This window comes from Eutrigla gurnardus (assembly GCF_963514095.1).
Source record: "Eutrigla gurnardus genome assembly, chromosome: 10".
NCBI lineage: Eukaryota > Metazoa > Chordata > Actinopteri > Perciformes > Triglidae > Eutrigla > Eutrigla gurnardus.
The window spans coordinates 25,225,478-25,244,978 of NC_139924.1; the positions used below are offsets into that span (position 1 = coordinate 25,225,478).

Sequence of the window (19,501 nt, forward strand, 5' to 3'; positions counted from 1 at the left end):
TCCTTCTAAAAAAAGGTTTGATCAGAATTCTCGTGAAAACTAAATAACCCAGCGTTTAATGAATCGCCCTGCTGCTCATTTTGATTCATAAATGATCGTCACTATTAAGAAAGTACAAACAACAATCAATAATGCAGCTCTTCCAGTTCAACTAGCATGCGATACGCCCTCTAAAGAAGTGCTTGGTATACATGGGGATCACTGACAACAACCTGCTGGTGGGCATCAAAGCAAGCAGGTGGATAATGGGTCTAGATACCACTGCACTTGACTGTGATTGACAGGTAATAGCTAGATGACATCAAAAGCAGCCTAAAGGAGAGGAAAGAGACGAGTCCACTGAGGCATAAATTGAGCCCGACCTCAATCATCTTCATCATTACAATGATGTGTGTCACTGAACTGCTTGGAGATTAGAGTGCAGATAAAAATAAAGTAAATCCACAACAGCTAGATGTTGTATTAGTTCATTAATTCATTGTAATAAAAACACATTTGTCAATATACTAACATAAAAAAACACCTAATAATGGAGTCTATACCGTGCCTGTTAAGCTCACTTCTGCTTTATGATCATTTATGAATTCTAGTGAAAGTGCAAAATGTCTCGCTATAAACGTTTAATAAGTTCAACGGGCTAAAGCACAGCACTATGTCGTGAAGAAGGGAAAAGGTTTAGTTGAATGTCAGGACAAAGATATCCAGATGAAGCTGCAGATGACAGGGAAATGGTGGTGCTTTTATAAATTAACAGTTACAGCATTGTTTGTGACCCACAGACACACTTCTTTCTTGCTAATTGCGGATTCAGATCTGCAGAATATTTTACTGACCTTAGGCTACAAGGTAAATAAAGACATGAAATCAGTGATTACTTAAAACTCAAATATAATACTTCATTCCTTTTAATTGCACTTAAACACTGAAATACAATGCCTAAGAAAATGTACTTATTTTCTGTTTACAGGGTATGATTCTTATTTAGAAAAGCCAAAAGGAAATAATAGAAAATTAAATTAATTGTCTTTCATTCAACTGAGCGTGTGACTGGCATTTCCAGCAGACCAGTTTCAAGAAGAAAACGTCTCTTTTGTTTTTGTCACGACGTCAGCGTCCACCTATCCAACTCTGGCTTCCCTACCTTCTCTCCAGCACCACACACCCGCCCTAACCCTCACCACATTGGCTTTAATTCTCCCGCCCAAAGAGTGTCCACTCATGGAGGTCGGTCAAGTGTTTGGGGTTGCTGGCCCACCAACAGTCTCCCCCGGTCCAGGTGGGAGCATTCCGGTAAGGATTCAAGGGGGTTTACAGCCGACGGTGGTGGAATCGGGCTGTATGCGGTCTATAATCTACTAGAACCTCCGACCTGGGGCTTTAGTGGAGGCATTGTGAGTGGATATTAGGTGTGCATGGGGATGTTCACAGATACCCTGCAGTGCCAGTGAGCTTGAGAGGGTAAAACTAGCCCTCTGTTGGGAGCCACTTCTCCACACACCTAACTACTCTCTACAATGTTTCCTGCAGCCTGATGCTTGGAACGGAGGGCTGGGGGCTGTTCTGTCCCAGCAGCTGGAGGAAGTAGACCGCCCGGTGCTTTACATCAGCTGGAAGCTGTCCAAGAACAAGTCAATGTATACCAAGAAGTAAGTGCTTGGCAATACAGTTGTACAGTTTTCAGACTACCCCCCTCCACTGGCTGCATCACATGACAGATACCAACGGTCAGATCACCTGGTGGTCTCTGGCTTTGAAGTCGTTTAAGTTCAGGGTGATCCATAGACCAGGGACACGGATCTACCATCCTTTCCCACTCACGACGGGAGTGGAGGTGGAGTGGGTTAGGCTGGATGGCTCCCCAGTCTAAGTTAGGCAGTGGGGGTATGTGGTATGGTTGGCATTCTGGTACAGGGGAGAGGAGAGGGAATAGTGGGGGAGGCGAATGAGAGCAGTGCCAGGTGAGTTGATTGGCACAGCTGGTGTCTAATCATTCTCTCTCTTTATATTCAGCAACATGCTAAACATCTGATGGCTGACACGCACACAAAGGCCGACTGAAGAACTGTGAGATTAACAGCAGCTGGACCGTGGGCAACCAGAAGCCCATGGTCAACAGAATTGTTCCTTTGAGTTAAAAGTGTGTGTGATCAGTGAGAAATACACGTGTTACTGTTCACAGCAGTCTGCTGGTGCCTGCGTTGGTGCTGAGGGAACACATGGTGGCAACGATTCTGCTGTACACACTTCATATGTGGAGAGCAGAGCTTCTCTGAGCCACACACAATTTGGAATATCACTTCAGGTCAAGACATAATTAATGTGAACCGTGAACTGAATTTAAAATGTTTTACATGGGAGCTGCTGTGTGCACATTACAACAGTGGGAACATAGTTCCATCTCATAACCAGTTGGATTAATTCTAACATGCAGCTGCTTTATGAATTTGCACTGCATTACACACTTGTCTACAACACCTTAAACATGTTTGAAAAACATACTGGGGACCTTTGATGCATGTCATACCATTTTTTCAGCCTCATTTCCTGTCTTCTGCACGAGTGTACTGTGACCTATTTAATTTAAGTAAAGATATATTTTAATTGAATGTGAAAGCACCGTTACCCCTGTCTAAGTAAGTTCTCACATTTGACAAGACAAGCCTGACAAAACTAAAGCTAAAAAAAAAAAAGGTCCAAGGAGCTGTCAACAGAACTTTAAGAAAACTGTGCTAGGGCACTAATCTGGGGAAAGCCATAAAACATGTTTTTGATTGACAAAGACTTCATTAGGACAAAATGTGGTAACAGGAATTCCTCTGCAGGAGTGGATTACCTGTCAGAAAGACAATCTGTGTAACAGACCATTAATTAGGCCTTCATGGAAGAAATGCTAGAAATTCCACAAAAGGCATTTTCTTAATGACCGTAAACCGGACAAAGTCATGTAGTAAACCAAGCGGCAGCGAATAGCTTCTCACCTGGTTAATACTGTTGTAACAAAGAAGATGATGATCCAGCATAACCAATATGACTCATGAAACCGTAAACAAAGCGAAATAAAGGGAAGTCTTACAAAAAAAACAACTACAGATGACATCAGAATGTGGTGAAGATGCCCCTTTCATTACAGTGACCTTTCAGCACTCAGCAAATTCAACATGCAGTGGCTTCGTGACAAGAGTCTGTGTGTGCAGTGACCCAGGAAAAGGATCAGGTCTAGAGGTGAACCGGATTGGTCAGGTTGGAGTCAGTCAGAGGAGCTGCAGTCTTCAGATGTTTTATCTCCACAGTACAGCACAAAGAGGACTTGAAAGTAATATAAAGAATAAAGTAAAGTAGACATGTCTGTGTTCCACATTTTAAATCATTATTGCTACTTTGTATGCTACATCTATAGCAACCATAGATGTTGAAAGTATATCTAACACAACCATTGATTTGAAATTCCCCAGAAACCAAGCAATGCTTAATGCAATGTAGGTGTTACACTTTAAATTATGCAACTGCCTAATGAAAATGAAATGCACTCCGTAGTGTAGCACAATATAATTTAACAAGGTATAATGATGCTATCTATTGTGCAATAGGGGCCACTGCTAAATGATCATGTTTAAAAAGGGAACAATAGAAGCAACGAGAGGCACAGACACACTGAATCGCTTCCTCCAAAACTAAAGATATAATATATGAATAAATTGTTTCATTTTCTTTTTGGCTCCCTGCTGGCCCTCCTGGAGACCAGGACTTATCTAAAATACTATAACAGCAGGAAACACTGGCAGTGAGAGAATATGGCTGTACACTCATTTATTTTGCCCATATCTCTGACTTCTACTCCTGATGGTTCCCCATGATAAAAGACTGCTTTCTTTAGTCTGTTTTCCACAGTTCTGTGTGCTGGTACACCGAACTCCTCTGCTAAATCCTTTCTCCCTGAGACTCAGACGATAGCCCCGATCACTAACCTGCACAATGAAGCAGATGTCATAAAATGAAACAAATGAGTCAGGACATTGAAACTGTAAAGTGTTGCTATTATATATTTAACTCTCTGTTTTAAAAAGTAAGTAAGCATTGAAATTAGAACTGAATATATTAATTAAAGTGGCAATGGACACGTTTTTTATGTGTACAATGTAATGGCTAGATAATGACACAAGCAGCGTTTACATTTGTTCTATAAACCCTGCTTCCACCATGTTATTATGTCTGCCAGCGGGTTACAATCTCGCAGAAAAATGAAGGCTTGATTAATGGGTCAGTCGGAAGATAGCGCTTGAGTTGCACCTATACTTATGAGGGTAATAATATAATAACACAGGGGCTCCGTAGTGTGAACCAAGAGGGGAAACTCTTTATTGCTCACACTGTCAACGGTAGCACCACTCCGTCCATTCCTACCTTTGACAATAAAACCCAGAGACATATACTCTGCCTCACTGCTTACCAGAGAACAGTTTGCAAAGAGGCAACTCAACTATTACCAGTAGCTGTCTCCAGGTAGCAGAAATGCTAACATCAAAAGAAACAGTGTGTAGCTTCGAGGAGAATCTATTGGCAGAAATGGATCGATATGTACGTTGTCTTTTGTGTTTAATCACCTGAAAATAAAAAGCATTGTGCCACTATAGCTCAGGAGAAGTTTCAGTTGGTTGCAATCTGCAACCTCACCACTAGATGCTGCCAAATCCCACACACTACACCTTTAACTGTAGAAACTGTACACGACAAAAGAGTCGATAAATAACATTCTTTCTACTAAGCTAAATTTTTCAGCAATAACACTGTGGAAAACTAAAACCAACAACCAACCATGGATGGATCGGATGAATCGGTATTTATATGACAAATAAGGAACCATATAATTGTGCAGGAGTTCATTATCGCAGGCCTCATCATCTTGCATGTGGTCACCATGATGCCAGTGAATCTGTCAGTCCATCTGTGTTGTGCCTCTGTTGTTCACAGTTGCCATTGGAACCGATGACTTCAAACTTGATCCAAGAGTAAATCATGAAAAGGATGTAATGTTTATCACAGACAGCTTATTAGCTTGCACCTGCCACCTAAAAGATTAAGACCTAAACAGTCTACTCAAACACAAAAGGACATTTTTTGTATGTACTATAATTGAACATCAAAGAGGTGTGCAAGTTCTATGTAGTCTGAATGCACTGGACTGCATAATGTAATGGAAGGTAGCAAAGTCAGCAGTCACCAACCCATGCTGTAATGCAGATGTGCTGGTTCAAATCAGTATTTTGCAGACGGAGGTAAATCTAACCCCTTTCCCAAGTGAGAAAACACAGACGGAGAAAACCTCCCTCTTTCAGCTATGGCTAATCAAATCATTTCAATTAAGAATTCATGCTTCTGATTAAGACAGCTCAGTGCGGCTGAGGCTCGATGATTTTAAAAAAAAAACAGAAAGCAAGGTTATAGAAACAAAAGTACATGTGAGAAGAGTAATAGCACTTTAATTAGTCTCAAGCTGGCAGACCTGTCAGAGTGCTTTCATGAGAGTAATGACAGTTAGCTCCCTTCATCATAACAGTACAGAGACTTAGAGAGAAGGACTTAGCTTCCACAAACCAGAAGTGAAACGAGATTGGCAATAACACCTCATAGTCATCCCTTGCACATTGGCCTGTTTACTGGGCATATAATGATTTAAACTTTCTGTCGACCTCTGCAACATAATTTACGAGGGGCTGCTCCATCACACAAGGAGAAAGTTGTTTGCAAAAGGTCGCAATACAAGAGAAAGATGCCTTTTATAGCTACACGCATTACTGGAATAATTGCACAAAATAGCAGACACATGTTTCGACAGTGTGTTTGTCCTGGGCTGACCAGAAGGTGTTGTTGCAGCATTATAGTCATTTTTAAATAGCTGGCAAGGAAAGAATGAGATCCTGTGATGCTAGAGAAAATCCAGTAGAGTGTGTTGTGTGTGAGGAAGAGCATTAACTGTTATTGTGATTCTTTAATGTGCTGGGAATAGTAACTTCCACCAAGCAGGCAATTAGTTTACTGTGCGGCAAAACCGAAAAGTGTTACTGTGAAAGCAATTATGGTGTGTGCTGTAGTTTAATTTTTAACCCTGGTGGCTCCTCTCTTTTAGCCTGATAGGGTTAGGAGCCTCCATTTTTTCTTCTTAGAAATCATTAATTTGTGCGTCATCGCTATGAGGAAGAGAATTAAGAGAGTTATTTGTGAGGTCTTAAGAACCCCTTGAACATTCAGACGGCTTCTGATTAGGCCGGGGATGAAGACTCGCTGTCGCCATGGTGACAGGCAGAAAGGATTGGACTTGAGACAGTTTCCAAAGGAAGCCTACAGTGGCCACTAAATTGGGTGGAAATAAATAGAACTGATGTCCTATTTACAAAGGCTGCTGGTGGAGTGCGTACATATGCGGTGAAGGGGTCTCTTGGCGGCAGATGTGGGTGTCCTCCCAGATATTTCTAAATGAATAAAAATAGAAGTGTTCCAGGTTCAAAACACAATCAGCTAGTCAGCCAGATATGTAACAGATCCTGAGAAGAGTCATGTCCCATGTATAGGGTTATTTTTGAATAAATATTAGGAGATGTGTAACATGCCTTTTCCTCAAGGAAAATCAAGGTTTTGACTCTAAAAACCCCTACAGTCACACTAGACTGTAGACTTACTTGATAAAAGTATATTTTTTCATATTATGATTGCTTTGCAGTCGAACCAAAAGGCAAGAGGCAAGTGTTTATGAAGTGCTTGGAACACTTAACGATGTGGTGCATGTGGTTTTCCCAACAAACAGCACTGCATTCACAATCAGAACCAAATCAGTGAAACAAACAAACCTAGATGTCATCAAAAGGACCATTACACAGTAATGCTATGGCTTAGAAACAGCACTGTCAGTGTCAATACTTAGAAGCCAAACTCTCCTGGTAAAAAAAAGGTCGTCTACACAATCAGAACAGCCTTCAGCTGGCTTTGGAACCAAAATGCAGTCAAAAGGATAAAGTATGATGCAAAAACGTGGTATGCAAAAGTGAAGGGAAGGAAACCATGACCTGATCATTCTGCAGCCAAGTGCTTTGTATCAGTGAAGGGAGTTAAGCACACAACATCATATCCATAGAGAATACTTGGATTTTCCTCTCTCACTTCACAGCCACTCTTAGAAAAAACATTCACCAACAATGAGGAAAAGGCAGATGAATGTCTTTGAACTGTTCAAAAGCAAAAAGGGCACAAAGGGGAAGTTATGTAATACTAATTTACACTTTATTTCTAACTTCACAGAAATACTATCATATTTAGATTTCTTACAGATAGTTTGTACATTAATTAATTGATTAATTTGACTTAGACTCTTTCACAACTTTGAAAAATGAGTGAATCATTTTAAAATGATATGAAAACACAAAAGAGAAGAGCATTGAACCGAGAGGAAAACACATCAGACAATAAAGGATTTCAGCATTCCCCTGAAGGCAAAATAAAACAAATTGAATGCTACAACTGAAATGGTATATAAATGATCTTATAGTAGCAATAGTGGCACTGACAATCATTAGCCTTCCGTGTGTAAATGCTGATTTGAAGGACTTGAAAAGAAAGATTCATGAATATATTGTGCAAATAATGGTATGCAATGGGTCAAAATGCCACTGCCACTCCAGGGAACTATAATAAAGAGTTGAGCTGGAAGCCTACCTAAGCCCATTCTTTCACTACGATAAGAATGTCACCAAAATAAAAAGGTCACGCCCTTTAAGGAACAGGGCTGTGCGACGCTAAAGGGAGGCGGTGTCACATGTGTAGCTTCTGTGGTTCCATTTAGTTTGATAAATGGTCTTCACATCAATGCTGAACCACGTTAATGACCACACTTTGAATGCCCACTCGCTTCGCTTAAACGATGAGATAAGTGCACCACTGATGAGGACATACCGATTCCTTTTTCCCTTTAAAAAGGTAAAAAAATCATGTCTAACACAGAGAGAGCTTAATGTAAAATCAGGAGCAAAACTTTGAATAGAAATGTTGAGTAGCAGGCTCGAGACTAGAACCAAACTTGTCTCATCCTGCTACAGACAGTAAAGCAGATGTGTGCATCATAATGAAGGGTACAGTACATGAGCTAGCTCTACCTAGACAGTGAGGAGACTACAAACCACTGCAAAATGCCCACGGCACAATACCCACTGCCTTCTGTGTGACACCTGGAGAGACTCCTCCTCGTATTCACTTACAATTAGGTTCAGTCTAACAGCTGAGCCACCTGGCGTGTCAGAGTTTCTGAGTAAACCTCCTGCCATGTCGAGTCAGAGTGTGTGGATCCACGGCAAGTCTGTATTTGACACCCATATACCCGATAGTGGTTAAGCAGTGTAACAAATGTTGCTTGTATATAATATTTCAGTGATAAAACATGAAAGGGAAAGTGCTTAAAAAATAGTACAATTGAAATGGAAAGAAAACGAACCGTGAAAACAATAACAGCAATATTTAGGGACCACCATCACCAGTGAATACAGCCACTGTGTTTTTATTTATTTGCATTATCTTTCATAGGAACATCGACTGTATTTAAATAAAGACTCCCAGTCAGCACTGGCAGGTCTGGAAATAATGTGACCTAAATTACAACCTCCCTCCATGTGTCCAGACTGTGATGGAGATGTCAGGAGGTTTGTTGTATTGTTTGTGGGGACGCTGCTGAAGATTTAAAGATTACAGTGTTTATGCTCCACTGAACTGGATGCCTGCAGGATACAGATGTGGGCTAACAAGCCCACAGGAAACAGAAGATGAAAGGGCTTTCATAATGATTCCGTCTACCGGGGAGTCCATCACCGAGGATTTTGAGAAATCTTAATGGAGCCGTGCTGTGTTTCTTCCCTTCTCAAAAATCTAATTAAATTACACAAATGCATCATCTGTCTGAAAACATCTGTCTGTCAGTTTAATGACATCTTTGTTTTCCCACCTTCTGATTACCAGCCTGGCTTAGCGTAGTCATACTTGATCAGGAAACTAAAAACTGGCACTAAGGATTCAATTCATTCCATCTGGCGAAGAGTTAAAGAAGCTAGGATATACAATAAATACAGTTTTCAGACAAAAGATGTTTTCTGACGTCTTACATCCCATTAGTGTCTAAACAGGGATTAACCCAAATGTGGTTTATATTCATTCAACGCATAATACAGCAGGCTTCGTTGCACCTTTCTTGTGCTTTTGCTGGTAAATTCCTTTATGTATCAACTTTATTTCATATTCAGGTCACCAATTAAAATCTGCAGCAATTTAAATGCTTTTGGTTCATTGGGTAATTTCTAAATAATGATGATGAATATATTGCTTTCATTTCACAATAAATGCAATAAGTATATATAATAGCAATCTGCAGAATACCTTCAGGTTGTTTCACTATCAACACTGAATGATTACTGTATTCAACTCAAAACAAAATGCATGTACGATGTGCTACGTGTAATAATGACAACATAATGAATAAATATTACGCTGCATCACGCAGGAGCCCTGGGGGATGCCATGAAGCTTTGGATGTGAGTGAATTAAAAGTGTTCAATTGTTGAGTTCTGTCTTTGTCAACGGGTTCACGTGAAAAGTCAAGGTTGGAGTTGGTGCAGATTCCCCCTACGAGTGTGAAAGCATCGGATATATAGACAGCCAAATTACATTTTTTCAAAGTTTTTGAGACAATCCACAATCTAGGTGGATTTGAGATAGTCAGTCACATGATTATTCCCAATACTTGAGGTAACATCCCATCTTTGCTCCGTCAGCACTGTGTGGATCCAAGGTGTCGTAAGGTTAAGAAGCAGAGGACAACTACATGAACTAAAAATGTGTTTTTTTAGGGGTGAGTATTGGCAAGAACCTCATGATACGATACGTATCATGATACTGCGATATGAATAAAGATGAAAACACAAGTACCTGTATATGTACATCAGATGATATTGATCTGAGGACAGATTGAGTCAAAACTATTTCCTTCAAAACAGCCTCTCCATTTTATTAATTCCCATGAAATTCACTGGAATAAATATTGAAAATAAAATGAAAAAGGATAAAGTACTGCATTGACAACACATCTAAACATGAATCTTTTTTTCTTTTTTTTTTAAATCGATCTTTGGAGTTGAAAAATGGATATTGTATTGGGCGGCAAAGTCTGCCATATCGATAAGTTTACCCACCCCTAGTGTTTTTTGAAAAAAGAGATGGTAAACTGACAGAAATGTCAGGTCATGCTTTCGCCCCTTAATAAAAAAACAAGCAAGTCATGTTGTGTTGACAGAAAACTACACCACACGAAACCTCCAAAACAGGAGGTTTGGATCCAGGAGCTTTCTGGGGGGGAGACAGGACTAACTAGTACAACTACGGAGCCACCCAGGGGGAAATGCAAAGCAAGATCACATGGGTAAAGCCAGAGGACAGAGGGCAGTGCATCTCCTGATCTGATCTTCCTGTCATCTTCTGTGCACAGCAGCACCATGCATCACTGCCACCGCCCATATCTCATCTAATCTTGATGCTGCCAGTGTCCAGCTGTATTTAATGGCCTGGTCTCTCTTTATACTTTTAATTCTGTCTAATTTATATTACTTTATTTAATAGTATATTTACGTTACCCTCATTTTAACTTGACTTATTTTATGTTTACAGCCTTTTTTTCCCTTAATTGTTTTAGTTTTGTTTCAATGTTACATATAGGGGAACACATTATCAGTAGTTACTTTCCAAATAAATCCAGGTGGAATAAAAACAACATGGACAGAGACTGAAGAACAGTAGGGATCATCTCAAGGCCGTAGTAGCCCATCTGGTACTAATAGGAGATTAACATTATCATTGTCTTATGATATTCTTCTAATAAGTACTCATACAGACTCAATGTACACCCATTGAGACTTTCTTTAATCCCAGAAATAAGGAACACATTTTGGATGTGATAATATGGACCACAAACATGAGGCAAAAGGAAGCAAAGAATACATCTTGTCTATGGTATATCCATATTCATGTTTTATAACCATGTGGACCAATATCTACAAAATGTATCTATACAAAGTCTTGGGGAGAAGGTCAGTTTCTCCATCTCATACATCCACTTTACAATGGTTTTCCACTCTCCTGTTGTGGGTGGTTCTCTGAAGGTTTTGTATTTTGTTTTTTTTTTAATACATATTTGATTAGTGTTGACGGAGGGGGCGTGAGAATTAAGATTTTCCTCTACCAACAACTGCTTCCCTGTAAGTGTTCTGCATAAAAAAATGATGAAGAATTTTCACTTTTCTCAAGACCTTCAGGCTCTGTAATGTTTCCCTGAAGAGACACAGCTGCTGCAATTATTTCAATCACAGAGAAAATGATATCATATCAGCAGTCCCAAAGCAAACACCAAAAGCAATTTGTGATGTATTTAAGAGAAAGGGAATAGGTAATCACACAAAACAGCACAGAAGCACACAAACATGACCTGAATATTTAAAGAGTGAAGGTGAAACTGGAGAGAAATGGAACATTTTCCAACATTGACTGAACATCATTTCACATGTCAGGATAAACTTAAAGCTCCTCATCTTATTAGGCAATATAGGGTTGTGAAAGATTCCCTTTATGATGGACGCTATGAATTGTCTCCTACCACAGACAGATTTCAGCACCGAGGACAGCTGCCTTCTTGTGGAAACCGGTGGAGAACCAGTGCTACACTTCTAACGGGAGGGTCCTCTTTAAATCAAACTTACAGGTGTGGCTTTGTAACATGCAGTTCTCACTTTTCCAAGGCTTTCTGATGGTGCAAAATGTCTTTCATACAGTGTTTCCACCGTGTCCCCTCAGTTGCTCAGTCCCATGCCCAACCCTGTCATGCGGAGCTGCAATGGACATAGAAGTGAGAGCTTTCATCTGTGGCCAGTCTTACACTTTAGAGCAGCCATGCTGTAATAAACTAAAATGGGGATCAAAACCCCAATAGTGCTAGTCTGTTTGCTCCTGAATGGCACTTAAGGAAATAGTATGAAAGCACTTTGCCTTCGTTCCATGCTACTAATTAATCACACCTTTTAGCCGGCCACACTAAGTGGGGCATTTAGTGTGAAAGCTGTCTCGGTCCAAGTGGAAAAGTCTCCAAGCCACACTGCTTCTCCTATCTCATATTCACAGCTTACTGTGTGGCGACGGCGGCGTGTTTACTATTCTGGTGGGTTGTATCATGTGGTCGTTCCTCTAATCCCTTGAAATGCTTGGAATTGTCAAACAGGAGAAGTGCTCACCTCTCCAGAGGGGGAGAGGAAGAAAATTAAAAGGCAACCTTGCGGGAAATATATCTGGCAAAAGGAAAGAGGGTGTGATGTGTGAGCACATTTGCCAGGAAACCTGACCGAATGATAGTGTGAAACACAGGAAAGTAATGCACAGTGTGTTTTGTTTTTTTCTTAAATGCTGCTGTCAATAAAAGGATACCAAGCCAAATGTGATGGACAGCATAAGCAGCAAATCATGCAAATATAACACATGTTGTACATCGTCTCCAACACCCTGTTCATCTAAAGAACGTTTGCAAAGAGCTGCTGTCCAAAAACTCTACTTGTGTAAATCGGTAGGTACAATAACTTAGTTATACATTTGACCCCGAGACAGACAGTCACCTTGACAGCACTCTGCACTGCAGCATTCTCCTCTTTTCACCTTTGTTGATGCAGTCAAGCCACGTGATATAATCCCATAATACAGGACAACTGAAACAAAAACAGCTTCCTCTCCATCTCCGAACACATGAGTATCAACCAAGCCGCTCTAATTCCCAGTTAATTAGGCACATTAGATATGGAGCAACAGTTGTGAGCTGGGATTAACCCCACTGACCTTGACATAGAATTTGGTTGAAATCAAGCTCACATTTCGAGACGCATCATGTTTCATCTACATTGGATTAAGCAGACAGCTGGGGAAAGACCTAACAGTCGAGAGGTTTTGTGATTAGTGTGCACGGTTTCCTCCTGCTGAATACTGCTGTCAAAAAACATATGCTGTCTGGATATCTCATACACTGTAAAGAGAGAAGAACAGAGCATCCAGGAATATGTGCTGCAGGTTTCCATCTGGAGAGGAGAGGAGAGGAGAGGAGAGGGGGAGAGAGGGGGAGAGGAGGAGAGAAGAAAAGAGGAGAGGAGGTGAAGAGAGAAGGAGAGGAGAAAAGAGGACAGGAGATGAGGAGAGGATGAGAGGAGAGGAGAGGGGGGAGAGGAGGAGAGAAGGAAAGGAGAAAAGAGGAGAGGATGAGAGGAGAGGAGATGAGGAGAGGATGAGAGAAGGACAGGAGAAAAGAGGAAATGGGGAGAGGATGAGAGGAGAAAGGAGAAGAAAGGAAGAGGAGAGAAGGAGGAGAGGTTAGGCGAGGAGAAGAGGAGGGGATGAGGAGGAAACGAGAAGAGAAGGAGAGAAGAGAAGAGGAGAGGAGGAGGAGGAGGAGGAGGAGGAGGAGGAGGAGAGGGGGAGAGGAGGAGAGGAGAAAAGAGGAGAGGAGATGAGATGAGGAGAGGATGAGAGGAGAGAGGAGAAGAAAGGGAGAGGAGAGAAGGAGGAGAGGTTAGGAGAAGAGAAGAGGAGGGGATGAGGAAATGAGGAGGAGAGAAGGGGAGAGGAGAGAAGTCCCTTTATTGCACTACTGCAGGACTTACATTGCAACAATGACAAAACAACAACACAAAACAAACACTGTCATGAAACATTTCATGGTCAAAAATGTAAGATCAGAGGAGGAGAGGAGGAGATGAGGAGAGAAGAGAAGAGGAGAGGAGAGAAGGAGGAGAGGAGAGGTGCGGTGAGGAGAGGAGAGTGTGGTGAGGAGAGGAGAGGAGGAGGCGAGGAGAGGAGAGGTGCGGTGAGGAGAGGAGAAGAGGAGAGGAGACGAGGAGAGGAGGAGGCGAGGAGAGGTCCACTACCCATATAAACATCTCCTGCTTGAAAGCGGCAAACAGTACAGTACACTGCAATGCAGAGACAGAAAGGGAAGACAGCAAACAGTGAAGGTTGAGAGAGACCTTTAGAAGGCAAGAAAGGCAAAGGATGAGAAGAGGGTGACAGCGGAGAGCTCTTGACTCCGTCCTCTCCAGATCATCAAAGTAGCACTTCTCTACCCGGCCGGTACTGGGACAAGATGTCCTCAGGTTAGAAAACAGGGATCAGTATGCAGGTCACAGAGCTGGGAGGGAGGAGGAAGAAAGTGGTGGAGACAGTCGACAGTGTTTACTGCAGCAATTCCCCACTTCCTCTGTCTGACCACAACACTAATGACACAGTTTGCTCACAGACGATTTATCAACACTGACAGCAAGCCGTACGGGTTTCTTTCACGGAGCCGTTAAGATATTGGCAAACCTCAGATGACGAGTACGGATACAGACATGTCATCCAGATAACAGCAGGGTTAAACATACAGGACCAAATTCAACAAAGGCATTAGGTAAAATAGATGTGCTAACATCTGTGTTTGGTCTGCAAAGGAGGGATCCAATGGAGCTACAGACACACTGTTAAACAGCGTTAAACCCTGTTCTTCTCTTTAACCACAATAAGCAACAAATAACGTATCCTGGGGGGTTGGGGTGATGCCTTTATCCCTGAAAATGAAAATCACAAGAGCTGTATACTGAGGTCAAACTCTGACTATGGTGAATCAGATATAACACCTGCGGGGGGACTTTGGTAAAGACCATTTTTTTCCCCACTGGGTTGTTGTATTTCCCTTATGAAAATTCATAAGGGGAAATGGAAATTGCTGGGCCCCAATACAAGAACAGAGCAAATACCTTGCCACACTCACTTTCAAAGCCTAATACGAGGATAAGCACAATAAAGCATCAGCATTTTTTTCTTTTTTTGTACTCCATTTCTCCGAGTCCCACACTCACAGATCCTCGCCTGCAGCATATACATTTAAATCCCCCTAATCTTTCTCTTCTGTATTGTAATTTGTTTTTACAAGCACCACCAAGCAACCGTACATTATACTATAAATGGTGGAGATACCTCACATGCCCGGCCAACAGAGCCTCTCACCAGCAGTGGAGATAGTGGAGATGCAACATCCACAGGATCACAAAGAGCTCTATAACGTCAGGATTTAAGATTCAGGATGGAAATATAGAGACATAACAGGGAAGTTTATAGTTTAACGAGGTTAAAAAAGGGGGAGCATGAACAGTGAGCTATTAGTGTCACATCTGTATTGAAGGGAAAAGTGCAACTTGCCTTAATAATGTGGAGGTTTTCTCGAGAATGTTCACCAGGTCTTGTAGGATCAACACAAAAAGCAATGGGTCAGGCAGTTGAGGATTAACTTAATCCACACATCATTATGTAGAAGATGCTAGTTCAAGCATTTTCTAATAGCCAGTGGACGTGCACAATTAATCAGCTGTTCCAAAGGCATCCTAAATGTTCCAGAGCTTTGCATATTCAATGCCAGGGTGAGGCAGGGGTCAAGTAGGATAATCTGTCATCTCCAGCACATTAACAGCTTCATGGGAACTTCAAAGGTAAAAGGGCAATTTGATAGAAAAAATGGATCAATTGAATACAAATTTGTCTTTTTTGGGGGGTTTTGACAGCACATAAACAGAACAAAGAGAAAAGCGATGCTGCTATGGTTTGTCATTTATGGGCACACTGCTTCTGTACTCTCGCTCCTCAACACACACAGACGCTGGCTCTATTATAGGGTCCCTCTCGTCTTCCCGGGTTCCACACAAACATACTGTCTTCCCTGCTCTATCTGCAGGGCTCCACTGACCAGGTGTTAGTCACTCTCCTCGCTGCTCACGACTCATGCCATGTCCTGCCCTCAGCTGCGGCTTCAAGCACCAGCTGCCCTCTCTCACCAATCTGTCACTTCTACAAGGGCAGCTCCAGCCTTCAACCAATCTCCACATCTCCGAGTCCTCGTGGATCTGCCTTTCTTCCCCCCTGGTCCTGAACTGTAATTACTCGACTGCTGTCCCGCCTGCCTGGCCTGTCAGTCCCGGAAAATACATGGTCATTACACAGAGACAAAAGGACAAATCTCATTTCATGCTGGCGTCCCATGCTGGCTCCATATGCTCCACTTGATGATTTTTTGGTAGAAACAGTAATATACTTCTATATAGTATATGCTATATAGCAGGCAGGCATGGACATTAAAATTCAGACAACATGCACATGCAAAGTTATTTCGCTGCAAGGATCAGCACTCAGAGTAAAATTCCATCACGCAGTGAAACTCCAATACAGAGCTGTTCCTGTATTCAAGGCCAGCAGTTACAGCTTACAAATGAAGAAATGTCTGCTCCTTTGTGAGGATTTACCTATGGCCGCTGGTATCATCTGTGATTCTCCTCTCAAGACAGGTAGAATATGAAATCAGTGTAGCGGAATTTTATCTGAAGACACTTGCCGGATCTTTAATCCTCATAATTCAAAAGGATGCATGCTGCTGGTGTGCCGACATAAACCCTCACGCCTAACATGCAAGTAGACTATGGATCAAAAAGTGAATTAATGTGGAATATAGCAATATAGAAAAGTTGAAGAAAGTTTTTAAATTACATGTAAAAAAAAAAAAAAAAAACGCCAAAAGAAGAAAGAAATAGAATTTACTGAAGTAGTTTAAGTAAAGTCGGGGGTGCTAAGAGATTCCCACCCCTCCATCTGATGCATCATTTAAAGAACATTACAAGCTGAAAAGGAATGTTTTTTTCCTCTGCTTGGCTTTCCATGCCATTATGGAGTCGCACGATATTTTGCAATATACAATTTAACTTCATAATATAGCAGTACTATTAGCTTTATTTAAAAAAATTCAACTTTTTAATGGTTCCAAGTTGAAATGTAAGGCCATGTCACTGGATAAAAAGCAGGTTTTGACAAAAAAATATATATACTATACTATCTTATACTATACTCTTGATCCATCTGAGTGCTTTTTGTAGCTTAAATGTGTGGATGCATGTCGTGTTCATGTGGTGAAACTTTCTCTCGTCAAAGCTAAGGGTCCAAACTTCCACCTCAGTCACCGTGTCATCACTTCCTACCCTGTATACTACGGGGAGCCAAACCACAATATTCATGCAGTTGAGTAAGCGATGCAGTCAGGACAGAAAGTGGTGAGTCTTTCTTTGGTTTGCTCGGACGTCAACCTCTACCTCAACTCTGACTGTCATTTTCATACCGGGAGAAAATGAACAGAGAATGAATAATTCAAGCTCAGCCTGGGTGTTCTATGAAGAAAAGCAGACGAGGGATACGAACGCATTAGGGGTGTTTTCCATAATGGACTGCATTTTTTGGGGGGAAAATTATGGAAAAATATGAAGGATGCATGTTGACAAATTAAAACAGTGAGATACCAAAACAACTGCAACACTGCTGCAGAAGGAGCACATGCTTCACTTTTAGTGACCTCCGCTGCCACTGGGGGAAAAAAAATATTCATGTGCCTCGTGAAAAATGGCTGCTTGTTTGGTGTCCGTTTCTCTCCATGCCCTTATAAATGCATAAACTATAAGCCTGTTCTGTATGTTAACCATTCAAAAATGAAAGTGCTATTAAATATGTCTTATTGTGATGATGTGAAGCATGTGAATATGAACTCAACTGCCAAGCTTTACCAGAATGTGTGATATCCAGTGATACCATACAATCAGTGTTGGTGAACTCTGTTGTGATTAAGTGTGATGGGGAGGCTGTTCCTTATCCCTCCACAGCAGAGCTTTTAACAAACTCTGAAAGCTCCTCCGAACCGCGCCGCAGCGACATAAAACAACACAGGCGAGGGGCCATGTTCAGTTTATAGGAGGCAAAGACAAAGTGTTTTTCACTTCTCTCCAGCTGAATGTCAAAGAGTTTATCAGACACCAAAAAACCAACAACAACACAAGGAATAATTTGCATGGAAAGCTGCTATTGGCAATGTGTTGACATTAAAGCTTAGATGGAACAACTTGAGGAATGGGGCTGCAGTTTAAAGCAGAATATATCACAAACAACTTGTTTTTTTTTCTTCAAAAAGGTTGTCTCAGAAAAAGGCCAGAGTCGTTTCATCAAACTCTCTGTGTTTATGTGACGGCGCATGTATGAGTGTGGTGTGGTCTCAGATTGACGGCTCTATTATGCTGTTATTTGAACGACTGCGTTATTACTTAAATCAACACAACCTGTCAGCCTCGATCTGCCTAACGTCACAAGGCTGCCGAGCAGAATGTTGCACACTGAAAGTCCGAGTATTGTCAACAATGCAGCCTTCTCCTTCACATGCATCAATCCCAGACAGCGTTGCACTGCTAGCTGGCCTTGCTTTTGCTATGTTTATGAATATTCAATCAGATTGAACTCAGATTACTCTGAATCAGATGGAGAGAGAGAGAGAGAGTAATAGCTATATTAAACGTTAAGCATTTATCCAATTAAAAATGGTGCTTCAAGGAGGAAGCAAATTGGTTGGTTGTATCCGAAATGTGCAGGACACCAGCACATCAAAACGGTTAGACCGCAATGCCAATGTTAAGAAAACAAAAAGTAGGGCCCGACCGATATGGTTTTTTCAGGGCCGATACCGATACCGATATTTATGAAAATGGGAGGCCGATAACCGATATGTGCAACCGATAAATAGAAGAAAAAAATTCTTGAATAAATTAAAAATGGCACACACTGACTCGAACTTCCATTAAGTGTTTTTAATAGTAAACAACAAGTACAGGGAGCTGCCAACAGCATTTGTAAAATAAAGCCGAACTTAACTTAGGTTAACTCAGAGTTCCACAGCTTATCAAAAACAATCCTTATTTTATTAACATAGGCTGCCTAAGGGCGCGATCAGTAGCGTGCCTCGGCACGATTGCCCCAGGGGGTCCCCCGCGGCTTTGCATTCACACTGCTCCAGCCCAAACGGGCTTTGGCCCGTTAGCCCGGTTGTACAAACGTCATCACGTCCTAATACTACACATGCATGGCTTGATGTTGTTTTGAAGGAGCGCCGTCTCTGCATATATTTATATTAAACACTCGACCTGCATCAGCGAATGTGCGCACGAGCGGATCTGTGCGAGCAGGCAGCGCGAGGAAAGCGGATTTTGGACGGAGAAACACAGTGGCATTTTTCTTATAAATGCACCGGTCCGGTTCCGGTACCGGTCCGGTTCCGCTCACACCACGAGTCTAAAGAGTGCAACAGCTTGTCAAAATACAGTGTCAACTCCGTGTTTTCAAAGTAGAAAGCGACATCGTGGTGGTTTAACGAGGCGGAACGACATCAGAACAACATCAAGCGTGTAAAGTACACGAAAAACGTAGCGGGAGCGCGCGGCCAGGATTGTTGCGGCCGCGCATCTTGCGGAGCAAGTCTACTGTGCTGCGCGGAGGCGCTCCTAATGTAAATGATTATTGATTTATGAATTAATTGATAGGTAGCTTATTTTTGGAGTATTGA

General features: G+C 41.7%; 1 protein-coding gene across 4 annotated transcripts in view; it reads right to left on the reverse strand.

Moving 5' to 3' along the window:
- nbeab (neurobeachin b) overlaps positions 1 to 19,501 on the reverse strand; it is a gene marked incomplete at its 5' end in the record, with an annotated part of 172,100 nt that overhangs the window by 133,611 nt on the left and 18,988 nt on the right. The gene's annotated exons all lie outside the window — the stretch shown is intronic.